This window comes from Lepidothrix coronata, unplaced genomic scaffold (genome assembly GCF_001604755.1).
Source record: "Lepidothrix coronata isolate B3197 unplaced genomic scaffold, Lepidothrix_coronata-1.0 Scaffold794, whole genome shotgun sequence".
NCBI lineage: Eukaryota > Metazoa > Chordata > Aves > Passeriformes > Pipridae > Lepidothrix > Lepidothrix coronata.
In genome coordinates, this window is record NW_016690974.1 from 727 (window position 1) to 6,157 (window position 5,431).

The window sequence follows — 5,431 nt, forward strand, 5'->3', positions numbered from 1 at the left end:
CCACCACATCCCGGTGCCACCCCATCCGTGTCACCCCGGTGCCACCCCGTGCCCTCTCAGCATGTCCCCTGTCCCACCGGCGTCACCCCGGTGCCACCCCGTGCCCTCACAGTGTCCCCTGCCCCACCGGCGTCACCCCGGTGCCACCCCGTGCTCTCACGACATGCCCCCTGCTCCACCGGTGTCACCCTGTCCCCTCACAGCGTGTCCCCTGCCCCACCGGTGCCCCCCGTGCCCTCACGGTGCCCCCCGTGCCCGCAGGACGCTGTCCCACCCCCGGGGCCGGCAGCAGTTCCTGGCCGGGCCCATCCTGTGGGACGGGCACCCCGACCCCGCGGCCCCCCGGCCCTGGCAGGGCCGGCGCGTGGACTACGTGCTGCACCGCGGGCACCCGCCGCTGCCCACCGTGAGTGTGACCCCTGACCCCCGACCCCGTGACCCCTGACCCCTGCCCTGACCCCTGCCCTGTCCCCGCAGGAGGTGACCGGGCTGTCGGTCATCACCCAGCTGGCCACGGCCTCCGACCACCTGCCCGTGGCTCTGCGGCTCCGCGTGGGACCCGCCGGGCCCTGAGCCTGGCACCGGGCACCGGGGAGGGGGCGGTCCTGTATTGACCCGGTATTGACCCCGTATTGACCCCGTATTGACCCGGTATCAGCCCGGTATTGGCCTGGTATTGGGCTGGTATTGGCCTGGTATTGGTCCAGTATTGGTCCGGTATTGGTCTGGTATTGACCCGGTATTGACCCTGTATTGGCCCGGTATTGGCCTGGTATCAGCCTGATATTGGCCTGGTGTTGGTCTGGTATTGACCAGGTATTGGCCCGGTATTGGTCTGGTATTGGTCTGGTATTGGTCTGGTATTGGGCTGGTATTGGTCTGGTATTGGCCCGGTATTGGTCTGGTATTGGGCTGGTATTGGGCTGGTATTGGTCCAGTATTGGGCTGGTATTGGGCTGGTATTGGGCTGGTATTGGTCCAGTATTGGTCCAGTATTGGGCTGGTATTGGTCTGGTATTGGCCCCATATTGGCCTGGTATTGGTCCGGTATTGATCCGGCCCCAGCCTGGCATTGATCAGGCATCAGTCCTGGCCTCAGCCTGGTATTGATCAGGCATCAGTCCTGGCCTGGCCTCAGCCTGGCATTGATCAGGCATCAGTCCCAACCTCAGTCTGGCATTGATCAGGTATCAATCCGGCCCCAGCCTGGCATTGATCAGGCATCAGTCCTGGTCCCAGCCTGGCATTGATCAGGTATCGATCCGGCCTCAGCCTGGCATTGATCCGGCATCAGTCCCAACCTCAGCCTGGCATTGATCCGGCATCAGTCCCGGCCCCAGCCTGGCATTGATCAGGCATCGATCCGGCCTCAGCCTGGCATTGATCAGGCATCAGTCCCGGCCTCAGCCTGGCATTGATCCGGTATTGATCCGGCCCCAGCCTGGCATTGATCAGGCATCAGTCCCAATCTCAGCCTGGCATTGGTCCGGTATTGATCCGGCCTCAGCCTGGCATTGATCAGGCATCAGTCCCGGCCTCAGCCTGGCATTGATCCGGCATTGATCCTGCCTCAGCCTGGCATTGATCCGGCATTGATCCGGCCCCAGCCTGGCATTGATCAGGCATCAGTCCCAACCTCAGCCTGGCATTGATCAGGCACAAGTCCCGGCCCCAGCCTGGCATTGATCCGGTATCGATCCAGCCCCAGCCTGGTATTGATCAGGCATCGATCCGGCCCCAGCCTGGCATTGATCCGGCATCAGTCCTGGCCCCAGCCTGGCATTGATCAGGTATCAGTCCCAACCTCAGCCTGGCATTGATCCGGTATTGATCTGGCCCCAGCCTGGCATTGATCTGGCATTGATCTGGTATCGATCCGGCCCCAGCCTGGCATTGATCAGGTATCGATCCGGTATCGATCCGGCCCCAGCCTGGCATTGATCCAGCATTGATCCGGTATTGATCCGGCCCCAGCCGGGCACTGCCCCGCTCCCGTTCCATGTCGGGGATTAAACGAGGTTTGTCCCGGAATCGGCTGCGGGTGAGTCTGTCCTGCGACGGAGCCCCGGGAATTGATCCGGCATTGATCCGGGATCGAGCGGGGATCGGCTCGGGATCAGTCCGGCATTGATCCGGGATCGATCGGGGATCGGCTCGGGATCAGTCCGGCATTGATCCGGGATCGATCGGGGATCGGCTCAGTGTCAGTCCAGCATTGATCCGGGATCGGCTCAGGATCAATCCAGCATTGATCCAGCATTGATCTGGTATCGGTTCAGTACCAGTCCAGCATTGATCCGGGATTGATCTGGTATTGGTTTAGGATCAATCCAGGATCGATCTGGTATTGGCTCAGGATCAATCCAGCATTGATCTGGGATTGATCTGGTATTGGCTCATCAATCCAGCATTGATCCAGCATTGATCTGGTATCAGCTCATCAATCCAGCATTGATCCAGCATTGATCTGGTATCGGCTCAGGATCAATCCAGCATTGATCTGGAATTGGCTCAGGATCAATCCAGCATCAATCCAGTATCACACCAGTATTGATCCGGCATCGGTCCAGTATTGATCCGGCATCGGTCCGGCATCAGCTCAGTCTCAATCTGGTACGAAAGGAGCAGTTGGTAGGAATTGATCCAGCATCAGTCCAGTATTGATCTGGTATTGGTCCAGTATCGATCTGGCACGAAACAGTATCGGCCCAGCATCGATCCGGCATCAGTCCATTATTGATCCGTTATCGATCCAGCATCAATGCAACATTGATCCTTTATCGATCCATTATCGATCCGGCATCAGTCCATTATTGATCCATTATCGATCCGTTATCGATCCGGCATCAGTGCAACATTGATCCGGCATCAGTCCACTATCGATCCATTATTGATCCGTTATTGATCCGTTATTGATCCGGCATCAGTGCAACATTGATCTGGCATCAGTCTGTTATTGATCCTTTATTGATCCGTTATCGATCCGGCATCAGTGCAACATTGATCCGGCCCCAGCCCGGTGTGGGTCTGCCATTGATCCGCCATTGATCCGGTATCGGTCTGACACGGATCCGGTATTGATCCGGCATCACCCCCATCGATCAGTCCAGTATCACCCCAGCACCAAACCAGTATCAGTCCAGCATTGACCCGGTATCAGTTCAGCATCGATCCGGTATTGGGCTGGTATTGATCCAGCATTGACCCGGTATCAGTTCAGCATTGATCTGGTATTGGGCTGGTATTGATCCTGCACTGATCTGGCACTGAACTGGCATTGATCCGGCACCGATCTGGCATTGATCCGGCATTGATCTGGCATCGATCTGGCCCTGATCTGGCACTGACCTGGCATTGATCCAGCACTGACCTGGCATTGATCTGGCATTGATCCGGCACTGACCTGGCATTGATCTGGCATTGATCCAGCACTGACCTGGCATNTGATCCGGGATCGATCGGGGATCGGCTCATCAATCCAGCATTGATCCGGGATCGATCGGGGATCGGCTCATCAATCCAGCATTGATCCGGGATCGGCTCAGGATCAATCCAGCATTGATCCAGCATTGATCTGGTATTGGCTCAGGATCAGTCCAGCATTGATCCAGCATTGATCTGGTATTGGCTCAGCATCAATCCAGCATTGATCCGGGATCAATCTGATATCGGCTCAGTATCAATCCAACATTGATCCAGCATTGATCTGGTATTGGCTCAGAATCAGTTCCAGCATTGATCTGGTATTGGCTCAGGATCAGTCCAGCATTGATCTGGTATTGGCTCAGGATCAGTCCAGCATCAATCCAGCATTGATCTGGGATTGGCTCAGGATCAGTCCAGCATTGATCCGGGATCAATCTGATCCGGTATTGGTCTGGTATTGATCCAGCATTGATCCATCATCAGTCTGGCAGAGACCCAGCACTGATCCAACACCAAACAGCACGAACCTGGCATTGATCTGGCACTGATCCGGTATTGATCTGGCATTGATCCAGCACTGACCTGGCATTGATCCGGCACTGACCTGGCATTGATCCGGCACTGACCTGGCATTGATCCAGCACTGACCTGGCATTGATCCGGCATTGATCTGGCATTGATCCGGCATTGATCCAGCACTGACCTGGCATTGATCCGGCACTGATCCGGCATTGACCTGGCATTGATCCAGCACTGACCTGGCATTGATCCGGCACTGACTTGGCATTGACCTGGCATTGATCTGGCATTGATCCGGCATTGATCCAGCACTGACCTGGCATTGACCTGGCACTGACCTGGCATTGATCTGGCATTAATCCAGCACTGACCTGGCATTGATCTGGCACTGACCTGGCATTGATCTGGCATTGACCCGGCATTGACCTGGCATTGATCCAGCACTGACCTGGCATTGATCTGGCACCGACCTGGCATTGATCCGGCACCGACCTGGCATTGATCTGGTATTGATCCAGCACTGACCTGGCATTGATCTGGCACTGACCTGGCATTGATCTGGCATTGATCCGGCACTGATCTGGCATTGATCCAACCCTGACCTGGCATTGATCCAGCCCTGACCTGGCACTGATCTGGCACCAATCTGGCATTGATCTGGCCCAGCCACGGGATCAATAAATGCTTGGAGCGCAGGGGGGGTTGTGTGGTGCTGGCACTGCCCCACGGCGCAGGGGCAGGGACCGGGGTGGGGAGGGGGGTCCAGGCGTGTGGGGCAGAGCCAGGGGGGGCTCCCTGGGCCCGGGGGGGGTCCCTGGGGGTCCCAGCACCCCCCCCCCCATCTCACTCCACAGACACGGGGCGGGAGGGCACAGGAGGATTTATTGGAAGCTGGAACGTGGAGGGGGGGGCGGGAGGAGACCCCAAAATGTGGGCGGGGCCCCCCCGGGGGGAGGAGGCACAAGCTGGGGCTGGGGGGCTGCCCCGGGGAGGGGGGGGGCAGAGCCGGGGGGGGCTGCCCTATAGACTGAGCTTATCTAGGGGGGGCTGCCCCACAGTGGGGCTGGGGGGGGGCTGCCCTATAGACTGAGCTTATCTAGGGTGGGCTGCCCTATAGACTGAGCTTATCTAGGGGGGGCTGCCCTATAGACTGAGCTGATCTAGGGGGGGCTGCCCAAAATGGGGCTGGGGGGGGCTGCCCTATAGACTGAGCTTATCTAGGGGGGGCTGCCCCACAGTGGGGCTGGGGGGCTGCCCCGGGGGGGGGCTGGGGTTGCCCTACAGACTGTGCAGAGCTGGAGTTGGGGGGCTGCCCCACGGACTGTGCGTATCTGGGGGGGGGCTGCCCTATAGACTGAGCTTATCTAGGGGGGGCTGCCCCACAGTGGGGCTGGGGGGCTGCCCCGGGGGGGGGCTGGGGTTGTCCTACAGACTGTGCAGAGCTGGAGTTGGGGGGCTGCCCCACGGACTGTGCGTATCTGGGGGG

At 58.6% G+C, this 5,431-nt stretch overlaps 1 long non-coding RNA gene across 1 annotated transcript; it reads left to right on the plus strand.

The window, feature by feature from the left end:
* Positions 1-758: 758 nt before the first annotated feature.
* Positions 759-2,031, plus strand: LOC108510398. The gene is made up of 2 exons (XR_001878804.1): positions 759-1,790; positions 1,902-2,031. It is a non-coding gene; the product is annotated as an uncharacterized LOC108510398 (long non-coding RNA).
* Positions 2,032-5,431: the final 3,400 nt, after the last annotated feature.